Source organism: Myotis davidii, unplaced genomic scaffold, assembly GCF_000327345.1.
Source record: "Myotis davidii unplaced genomic scaffold, ASM32734v1 scaffold272, whole genome shotgun sequence".
NCBI classification, from domain to species: domain Eukaryota; kingdom Metazoa; phylum Chordata; class Mammalia; order Chiroptera; family Vespertilionidae; genus Myotis; species Myotis davidii.
Window position 1 is genome coordinate 710,561 of NW_006283634.1, and position 11,551 is coordinate 722,111.

Consider the following 11,551-nt stretch of genomic DNA (forward strand, 5'->3'; position numbering starts at 1 on the left):
ATTCAATTGTTGACTTAGAGTAAAAATGTACTGATTGGTTTGCTCATTCAAACCTGTACATTGTTTATGAACTACCAGTGAATTTAAAAAATGTAGTTTTAAAAGTACTGATATTAAATTTGCTCTCTCTTCTTATTAAATTCTTCTTTCAACAACTCTAAAATTCTATCAAGTTTTTTGTTTTAACCCTGAAAATAAGTGTAGGTGATACATAGTTTAAAAAACTGGTTTTAAACTTAAAATGTTAACTAACTATTGACTGGAGCCACATTACTGATGGAGGGAACCTAATGAGACAAAGGCATAGACTTTACAAATTAAGCTCAATATCTGCAAGTCAGAAACCAAGAGGTCTTGAGACTTACACAGCTGACTTTCTAACCTAAAGAAGTATGGCTCACCATCTATGCAGCTGATTGCAGTTGGTGAGGACACTGGGACAATGTGTGCAAGAGACACGGAAGAGGCCGTGAGAACCACTAACTTATTCTCCATCGCCTGTTGCTGTCATGACAACAGAAATACCTCATCCATCTCCATAAAGCAACATTCCACTTAGTCCAAGTAATTCCCCGGAAGCCTGCGCATGATCCGGGAGGTCAGTATCTATCTCAACCATCTCCTCAGAGAACAGTGAAAACACTACCACAGTACTTGCCATAAATGCTCTTGTCAAAGGTGAGAAAGGGTGTATCCTGGAGCTGAGCATGACTTTGGCTCCAAGAGCAAACAATTGCAATGCATTGTGATGCTCACATTTTTAGTCTTCATAAATCATATCTCATAATCCATAGTTACCGAACCCTTGGGGAGCAGGAGAGGGAGGAGCAGCAGGGTAGAAGTAGAAAGTCTGTTTTGCTTTCTGAGAGAGATCATTATTAAGTTTCACTAGTTTTATTTTTCTTTGAAGATGTACTGAGCTTTCACATTTGTGCATAGACAAATAATTAAACTCTGTACATGCCCAACAGCACCTGAATTGATTCATGTTTATTCACAGTAAAGAAATAAGCCTTACTTAGACAATATGAATGAGATGACAAATTCTTACATCATAGCCCTAGGTTTTGAAGCAGGGCGTATTTGTTTATTTTCTGGATTTATAACATACATTCCATGTGTACATGTCTGCACCGAAGAAGACATAAAACACCCTTTTCTCTAGAGATGTGAGTCTAATTGAAAATGTAGTATTCGCAAATATCTCAAAATGACACGTCTTTGAAAACCTTCTGCATAGAGCCTGAGGACAGACTCTGTTGGCCAACAGGATAAGTTGAGAAGAGTGGAGAGCTGGATTTAGAAGTCAATTCAACATGCAATAATCAAAGCAGCATTTTATATCTGCTTTAGTTATTTTTGTGTATATTTAATTTGATGAATAGGCGATTTGTTCAATTTAACCGGATTTTGGAATTGCATTCTTGCCTCAATGGCCCAATGAGTTGATTGAATTTATGCATAATCTAGTTTAAGGCTGTTTTTTTGTCCCTGAATTGACTCCTTGGTTTGCCATCATGTAAGTTTCAGTCCAAAAAGATTTCTGCTGAGTCAGTGCCGCCACTTCCTGCGCCAGCCAGGAGGCTGAGGGTTGACATTAGGCAAGATAATGACATGGGCTGGCAATTCTGGCCCAGACCTTAATTTATAGTCTCCTTTAAAATTGAGGTTGGCTTTGCCCTTGGCCCTGAGACCGGAGGAACATTGCCCTTTGAGACCCATCATTAGATCAACCAAAAAAATGTAGTTAAATTGTAACTATATTGGTCCTGGAGTCGTTCATTTTCTTTGCTGCTCCTCACTTTCCTGGCCTTCCTGCCCACGTGTCCAGTCCATGTGGACGGACCTCTCCGGGCGGCTCCCCTCTAACCAGCCTCAGCCCTGAATGTCCCTTTGCCTCCCACCTCCACTAACATCTTTTTCCAATTCAAGTGTGCTTTCTATTCATTACAGAAGTTTTCAGGAGGCAGATGCTGAGGGAGACTGAGTATAAGATGTGGGATCAGCGCCTGAGAGGAAGGCAGGGAAGTAGATGATGCAGGAAAAGCGGAATGAAACGAAGGCCCCACGGAGCCCTGGCCACCCAGCGGAGGTCTGGGCGGTGCTGGCCTCCGGCCTGTGCCCCTGGGACCAGGAGGGCCACAGCCTCACCTGCCTTGAGCGTTGCAGGCAGCGTCCCAGAGCGAGAGCACGGGCACTGCTCCTGCTGCGTGACGGCGTGGCCCACAGCCTGCAGGGCTCCTGGGGGAAAGGGGGCCGATAATTCCTACCGACCTCCTCAGGCTGATGACCTAACCCAGTGCCTCTCAGCTGCTCCTCTGACGAGATGGCGCGGGGCGCCCTGGAGAAAAGGGCTCTGTGCTCAGGAGCCCAGGAAACTGCCTCACAGTCAATGGGTCCCTTTTCCTGCAGATTCACATCCTCCTCACACTGACAAGTCTCTATGCACAAGGACACACGGTAGAAGGTATAATGTGGATATTTCCAAAATGGGCTTATACACAGGAACTTTCATTTTCTTCAGTCGTTCATGTAATATTCTCAGAACAGGAATGACCCACACGGCGCTGTTCAGGAAACTGCCTTAGAACAGAGCACATATCACACAGGAACAAGATGTGTGCGTGTCCCAGAGACTCGTGAGGAGAGTCTTCCCAGCAGAGGCTGACTCCGACGCTGGGAGTGGGTCCTGAGGACAGGTCCCAGGACTCAGCCTCTCGAGGCGGCAGAAGCAAGGATCTGCTCCGCCCTGTTCTCCGCAAACCAGCAAGATGGAGTGGATTCTTGCTCAGAAAAACCTACCCAGTGTCCTTTGCTTCTGCCTTTTCTGATAAGGAGACACGCCACCCACAGGGATGCTTAGAACAAACACCACAGACGGAAAACCGAGCGCCAGGCCTTGCGGTGAGGCGTGCACAGCTGTCAGTTCCGTAAAAATTAAACTCTGAGGCATCGCAGCTTTGAAAGCAGGTGCATCTTTAAGGAGAGACAAAGGGCTGATTTGAGGAACCTCAAACTTGTAAGCAAATCTGAATTCCTAAGAGAAGAAGCTGGAATGTATATTATACAGTTGGTTTGTCACCGTTTGGCAAACCCTAAAATGATGACATTTCTCCACAAATTAATCATGCTCAAATAACCTGATTTTATGGTTTTAAATTGTTATCTGGTGGCAAATTACTATGACATTGTAACTATTGCTAGATTATTGATGGACATAAGCTACATCAGGCAACCTATGTCCTTGTGTTGGGCTTGAGATAAAATACTGGCTGATACTAATATTCTAAGGGTTTCTTTCTGACTGAATAGTGTCCTAAAAAGTATTGATTGATTGTTGATGCTTTGTTGGAGAAAGCTTATATTGACACACCATTGAACTCTATCTTTGATCTTATTTTAATGCAATTTATCCCTACCTGCTTAGCATGTTCATCAGCAGTGCTGATGGAAATATTGATAGCAAGCTTGTCCAGTTCTTGAGCAATGCAAAATGCGAGGATTGATCTCATGCGCTGGCATTCAAAAATCCATATTAGAAATAGGAAGGAGCTAGAAGCATCACCTCCAGCTGACATCAATTTCACAGGCACATGTAACTATCTGTATATTGGTCCAATACAGTCACACGCACACGCATGCTGGACTGGGCTGGAAGTTAATAACGTTCATAGAGAAAGGAGTGGGAAGTTTCAGTAGATGACAGACTCAATAGGCCTCACACTCATGGGCACTATCAGAGGCTTGGTGACGTACATGGCATTGTGTTCTGTTCAGAGGTTAGTCCAGACGTCCTTGGCTTGGCCACAGCCGGAAGTCCTCAGTCCTGGCTGTGATGTTGCGATGTGGGCTGACAGCTACTTGCCTCTGAGGGCAGAGGCCGGGGGTGGCGCACTCCCTGGAGAACGTTGGAAGGACATTGGCTTGAGCTTGGAGGAAGCCAACCTGAGGCTGAGGCAGGCAGGGGCGAGGTCCTGAGTCAGGGGACGATGCACAATGGGATGTTCCCCAGGCACAGGGAGAAAGTCCGGGTTGGGGTTAATGTCCTAGGATGATCTTGTCAAAGGCTCACACACTGGGCATCTCAGCGCCACAGCAGGCTTGCTCTGTCGGGAGGTGGGAGTCCAGTCAGCATGTCTCGGGGCTACCTCCCCGAGTTTTTGCAGCCATCAGCTGGCCACAGCCCAGGAAAGTGGGCACCCCCAAATGGTTTGGGATTACTCACTCATCACTAAGGGGCACGTTTTAGCACGTGATGTTTTAAAACATCATTTCTGCAAGTCACTAAACCAAGAGAGAGAGAACAGTGGCAGAAGAAGGGGCAGGAGTTCATACATTTTTATAACCATTTTCTCTCTTTTTTAAAAAAATTAATATGCAGCTTTTAGATTTGCAGGTGGTGGTTATCATACTACTTTTCAATATAATTTGTTTGAGATGTTGGTAAATTTTTCTAAATGAAGTGGCTCCCAGAAAAAATGTGACTCAGGGTCACTTGTCTGCATGTTTCAGAAACCGTGTGTTCCCAGGAGGGTGAGGGAGAGCCGGTGGCAGCGTGCAGCCCATGCCACGAGGGCAGCAGGAAGAGAGATGTCATCGCCATCCTGTGGGAGCTGGTGGGAAGGAAGGTGACAGAGCTGAGGGCGGCCAGACCAAGTGCTGGGCGTGGCTGGCTTTCCCTCATGAGTGTGGCTCTTTGTGATCCGTGCTCTTCCTGCCCACGTGGCAGGTGTGGCTGGAGGAGCTGCACCAGGAGCATAGGGGGAAGCTGAGTGTGGGAGTGGTTGCTCATGATCTTTGAGGTGCTTTCTTTAATCTATACTTGACACCATGGCTGAGATTGGACTATGTTCTCTACAGCAAAGATACTACTGTCCTATTCCTGTCGCCGTGCTGTTCAGGATGTGAGGCTGGGAGCCAGCGACTTGCCGTTAGGGGTATGGGGTCCACGGCCCACGTGGAGTAGGAAACGTGTGAGGAGACTTAGGTTATTCAGGGGGCAAACTGTTCACCTGTCAGCAGATGGAATAATGACCACTGTCCAGCCCTGTGGCCCTGGCCACACTGACCTCCAGCCTCCTGCTGCCCTGCCTCTCCCCTCCCCTCCCAGGAGCTCCCAACCCCGGGAGTGGGGGGGCACAGAATCTCACTACAGTTATCCTGGAATTAAAGGGATGAAAGTATGAGCAGGCACATAGAATAACATGGACTAACAGGTGCTGTGAAATGGAACACGTGTCCTACCACAACAACATGGGATAGCAGGCATTATGGGATGGAACATGTGTCCCAAGCATGGTTTCACAGATCATTTTGATTGTTTCAGTCCTGGCAACATGCTTGATTTTGCTCTAAGAATGTTGGGCATCAGCAGCTTCAGGTAGAAAGATGGTCCATGCTCTAAACAGATCACCTGGCTGCTGAGTTGAGAAGGGACTTCGGGTACAAGTCACGGCAGAATTTCAGTCAGGCGGCGCTCGCAGTTGCCTGCGTGCAGGCAGCGGGAGAGGCAGGGAGGATGCTGGCTCCCGCCCCATGCCTTCCCTGCAGCCTGAGCGGCTGTGGAGACCAGGGATGTGGTGTTGGAAAGTAAGTGTCCAAACATCCAAATGAAGATGCTGAGAACAAAGGAGGGAGCTCCAGCGGAAAACACACACAAGGGAGCCTCTGAAAGGCTGGCGCCAAGGGCTCCCTGCCAGGGCCCGGGAAACAGAAGCCCCACAGCCCACAGGGAGGGGCTCCTGAGAAAGCCAGGCAAGGAGGAAACCCTATACTCCACAGCGTGGGAACCGTCCAGCTGTCCAGCGAAGGCAGATGAGAGATGAGAAAGCGACAGGAAGTGGCAGCTTGTTTGACCAGGGCAGGGCCTCGGGAGAATTAGAGTCGGGAAGGGTGCGTGACCCGGGGGCTGGCAGCAAGTGGGGAGAAAAGACATCTGTAAAGACAATTCCTTCAAAGAGGTTCTCCGAGGGGAGCCTAGACATGGAGAGTGAGTGTGCAGACATGTGGGAAAGCAGTGCGAGGTCAAGGGAGGGTCGCTGTCGTTAAGTCTTCCAGCCGCAGAGTGTCAGCTGGAATGTGGGGAGCAGGATGCCTGGGACGCGGGGAGCTGCCCCCCCGCACTTCCCCCTCCAGTCAAACAGAGCAGGAGGCCACTCCTTTCTCTGCGGAGAGTGGACTTCTGAACAGAACTCAATTCAGACGCAAAGGGAAGCCTGCGCTGAGGGGTATGTGTCCCCAGTGAACGTTTGTGTGTTAACGATGGGCTTCATTACCTCACGGCTAAGTCTTAACTCCCGTGACACCAGGCAACACTTCACAACTGAGACTTGCGATAAAATGGGATGAGGAGATGTAGACACTTGTCACTCTATATCTTGCATTAAAAAACCAAATCTTGTAAGGCAAGCATGTCAAACTAGCGGCCCATGGGCTGCATGCAGCCCACAACGAATATTTTTGCAGTCCAGCCAATATAACTGTATGTAAGAAACGTTTTAATAAAAATTTCATAACTTATGTTTTACAATAACTTATTTTTACAATATCTTGTTACACTTAATTATTAACAACAAACTACAACGTTCGCTAATGACTGATTACTATGATCATGTTGCATTCATTTCCCTTATCCACCTTACACTCAGGCGCACCATTTCCCTCCACTAATACCAGCAATGAATATTTTAGCAGCTGATGGCCACGTCATTAGTCTTGGACTGACTTGTTTGGTGTGCTCAACAGTAAATATTTTGCTTTCAGAGAACAAGAAAAATAGGTTTATTTGCGTCACGCTTATTAATTTGTGCAGTTACTCAGTTCTGGTAAGTTAATGTTCAAGAACAAATATTAATTTTTATTAAAATGTTATGTTATTTTATGTGAACAATGACTCATTTATTTCAGCCCTTTGCATTCAGCATGTCACTATCAAAATAAAACTATGTTTCTATGGAAATCAAAGCTTTTGTTTGTCTGCGGCCACAGACACTTACACCATGTTTATTTGGCCCGTGTTAGCCTTTGAGTTTGACATGCTTGCTCTATTAGAAAAGGACAGGTTAATGGAAGAAAGAAACAATTTAATTTTTTAAATGTCGGGGGATTTTGAGCCATTTTAACAAAGATGGCAGAGAAGAGAGGTGCCTTCTGAGCGAGAAAAAGCTGTGTCTGGTCCGTGGTTTCAAGTGCTTCCCAGGGGCCCCAGCGTCAGGGTCACGCTGCGCGATGGGTACCGGGGCTCCCCTTCGGAGCCAGGCGGAGCCAGACCACACACCCCTTCATCCCTTTCTCCTCCTCCCAGAGAAAGTGTGGGCACTGTCACTGCTCCCGCCCAACCCGGAGACAGGAGCTCACAGCGCTCGGCAGGCTCAAGGTCACAGTGGCGCCCACGCCAGAAGGTCAGGACGCAGAGCTGCCCACGGGGGAGAACTGGGCGCGGGAGGGCCCGCTTCCTCTCATCCCGTGTGTGGGCTCCAGGGCCCCAGGCTCTGTAGGACTCCTCTGTGGAGGGAGACTCCACCTGGCAGAGCACATCATAGAAGGAGGCCCTGGAGGGTTTGGGCTGGAACAGGCGGTCTGATGAGTGCTCTTGTCACACAGCCGAGGACTGTGAGCTGGGCCAGGGCTCCCCAGAGTCCGGAGTAGCCCCTGATCCTGGAGGCCCCACAGGAGCTTCTCAGCTCCTTCCTATCTTCTAGGTTCACATGGTCTTGGAGGAAGGGGTGGTTTGGCCACTAGTTTATATACAAACATCTTTCTGTCCTCTCCCCTGGGTGCTTGCAAAGCATTAAAAACAAAAAGCAGATGTTCTCTGTTGCCATTCGCAGTGGGGGTCTCGCTGTCTGATGCGAGAACCGAGGGGTGCATGGCGCGAGTCTGGTCCTGAGGTGACTGTACCTTGAGTGAGTTCAGGCCGTGGAGCAGCCGCAGCCCTGGCTGTGCAGCCACCTACAGCCTCTGCAGTCCGCCCTGGCGATGACATCATAGGTGTAAAGTGTAGGATTACGTTAGTAGAAAAAAATGTGTTTCAGTGGAAAACTGTCACCTGTAGTTCACTCTCTTGATTTGTTCAATTCCAGCCCTGGTCGCTGTCTTTGGACTGTTTAGTCCTTACACATTTTGGTAAGTTTTGTCCTGTCCGGTAATGATTTTAATGAGGTTTCCTCCCTCTATGAAAAATAAAACAAAACAATTTTGTCCACATTTTTATTCGTGTCAACACCCTTGTCACTCTGTGAATGAGTGCTGTTCTGACATAACTGGCTATCCTGTGTCTCGCTCTCTCACCATCATGTGAGCAAATGCGTTCTTTAATGCGGGCCAATTCTGATTTCCGTGGGGGGTCAAGATTTCAGCGTTTCCTCAGTTATCCCGGACAGGTGGCAGGTCTGGCTCGCTCGGAGGTGGGTCCGAAGGGTTGCCGGGCTTGGCCACCTCCTGTTTTCCTGGTGTGATTTCCACCCTCTCTAGTTTTGTTTTGGGCTGATACGTTAACTCCTATTTGGAATTTCATCTTGTGGTTTGACCGTTTGGTGAATTTGTACCCATGGATGAGTTCTTTGATAACCACTGACTTTTGTAAGTCTGTGTTTATTCTTGACCCATGTCTAAAACTTGAAAATTGAAGCTATGCATTCTGTCCATCTGTGTCTGTATCTCTGGTTATATGTCTGTAATTCACAGAAGCCTTTTATCTCACTGTTTGAGGTCATAATATCTTCCTATATTCAATGGTGTTAGTAAATTAGATTGCACAACTCCTAAAGAGCCTCTACTCTGGTTGGCTCATAAAAATAAAGAAGTGCTGATATCTATAAAATATTAAAATTCTCAGAAAAAACTGAACTTCCAATATTTTCATTGTGCTAGATTTAAAAGGCACTATTTTTGAAACTAACTTGAAGATTTTTTTAAGAATTCAAATGCATATGGTTTAGGTAAATCACGACTAATGAGACTTTATGATTTTGGTTTAATGGAAACACAACAGCTGTCGATTCTGGTTACCAGTGTGAGGTGTCAGGGCAGGTTTGTGTTCACGTGCTCTGCTCTTCCTCGGCTGATGCTGGTTTACTGGTCAAGTACGTTAGCGTGACTTTTCCTTAATGTTTAATGTCATGAAAAATGTAAATTTGTGTCTAAGTAAGTCGATTCACTATTCCTGAAAATTTATTTCAACTAATTATGTTTTGTAGTATTTCAATTTGAAGATAACTTCTAAGATCTTCAGGCAACTTTGGATTGATGTTAACTTAGTTATCAATGGGTATTCATTAGATAACTAGGCTATTTTTAAGTAAAATAGAACACAGAAACACTGCCTGCTAAGCTTAATTTTAAGTTCATATGCTTTTGTATATCATTTTATATGCTATAGAAAAGTAGCATATAAAAATAGAATATAGTCTTTCTATAGAAAGACTATATCTTCAGGTCTGTCCTTGGATGCGTTAATATTTGCCACTCTGAGAAGTTTACTATAAGATGGGGCAGTGGCTGTGAGCTGTGCTGGACTGTGAGGTGCTGAGCGGACACTCACGGAGTCCACCCCAATTTTCTCTAAAACAGAAGTTATTGGGGTTAAACAATTATGATTGACACACTGGAATGTGGAATGAGATTGCACTTAGGCACAACAGTTCCAGAGAAACACATCTAGGTACATGCCTCTGCTTCTTGAAGAAGAGTCGCTCCGCAAACAGGAGTGTGTTTTGTGCTCTCTAGGCTTATTGCGGGATCCACGAGGCTTCGGTGGGTTAAGATCATTGGCAGCTAGAGTGTTGGAAATTGAAACAAAAAATTTTAAATGCTTACTTATCAATGAATTTGAAAATACCAATGATGAATTCACTGCCCATTAATAACATGGTAGTGATGCTATGAAACTATTTCTGACCTATGGGGCCCCTGACATTGGTTCCACAGTAAAAGGTCAATTTATTCCAGAATAGAAAAGAGCACAGTGAAGAACACATTTTGGAAAGGAGCACTTTTTGTCTTGCATTAATACTTGAGTTTAAAAAGCTGTGTAATATTTTAAATTTTTAGCAGAATGTGCCCGAATTTGGGAGACCTCTTTTCTTGGTTTAATTTTTATTGCCATCACCGGTACCATGACATTTTTTTCTGTATAATATGCTTAGATGCAAGCAATGTTGTGCCTAACCAGGATCACCTCCTATGGCCTATGTTGACTTCTGATGTCCTTGAGTATTTAGAAAACAAAGGCTTTCACTAGTAAAGAGCCAACATTCTTTACTGTCGTGTTTACCTTCCACCCTTAATTTTCAAATATTTTATTGTGACTTTGAAATGAGTAGCAATATTTTCTCTCAGGCACTTGGATCTCATTCCTATCTTGAGTGTTAAAATCTCTTGACAACTTTTGATTTTTGCTTATTTTTTCAAATCAAAATGTAAATATAAAATAAAATCACAGACCTTTAAGGATGTCTTATGCCCAAAATCATTTCTGAAATTTCCCAGGAGGCCCTGGAAATCACAACAGTATGGTCTCCTACCTTGTAAAAAGAGAGGAAACGATGGGGTGTATTTGCTATATCACTACTGATGAGCGTGTGGGGAGAGTTAGATCAGAAGAATGCTCCAATTGGTTTAGGTAAATGCTAATACTATGAATAAGCATGAAATATGGGCCTTTCCTGGAGATCTGCCAGTGTCTGTGCTGTCCACAATACGTTTCCATGTGTTGGAAGCTGCTCTAGCTGTGGTTAGTCAGAGGTGTCCTGTATCAGTCACAAGTTCAGTTACATTTATTTTAAAACATTAATGTTGTTGCATCATTATTTCTTTAATTTGACTATAGCATTTTCTAAGTTAGTAGCTTTTGGCTTGGAATTCGCAATAATCACCTATTGGGTTTAACAGCGTACAGCTGTTGAGACCGCTCTGTACTTACTGAAACTCTACTTGACACCCTCGCTATGTTCTCGGTCATGCTCAGTATAATCTCTCTATATAAAAGCTTAATATGCAAATTGTCCACATGGGAGTTCTAACAAGAGACTGATCATTTGCTATGACATGCGCTGACCACCAGGGGGTGGCATGGAACAAAGGAAGGCCCCAGTCAGCAGTCAGAGGCCCTGATCGACCCTGATTGCCAGGCAGGCCTAGGGACCCACCCTTGCAATAATTTTGTGCACCAGGCCTCTAGTAATGATATAATCTATAAACACTGTTATTTTTACACCACAATATTTTTCTGTAAAGGTCATTTCACTCATTTTTATAAATTGAACTCACATTCATTGTCGTCTTTGAAAATAGGATTTGTTTATAATTATTTTGTCTGAAGCCCTTTTGGGGGATTGACATTATTATGTTGTTTTTCCCCCTGTCAGCTGCATCGACCTCCTGATGAACCCTCATTAACTTTCCACTTTGGAAACGGTCAGCAGGCGGCCAAGCTCCTGGAGTCTGGCCATGAGTGGACAGTGTTTGTTGCTGCTGTTTCACTCAAATTCTTCCCCGAGAGCTCTTCAACCTGGTCAACAGGCTCTGTCTTCAACAGAGGACTCGCCAAGAG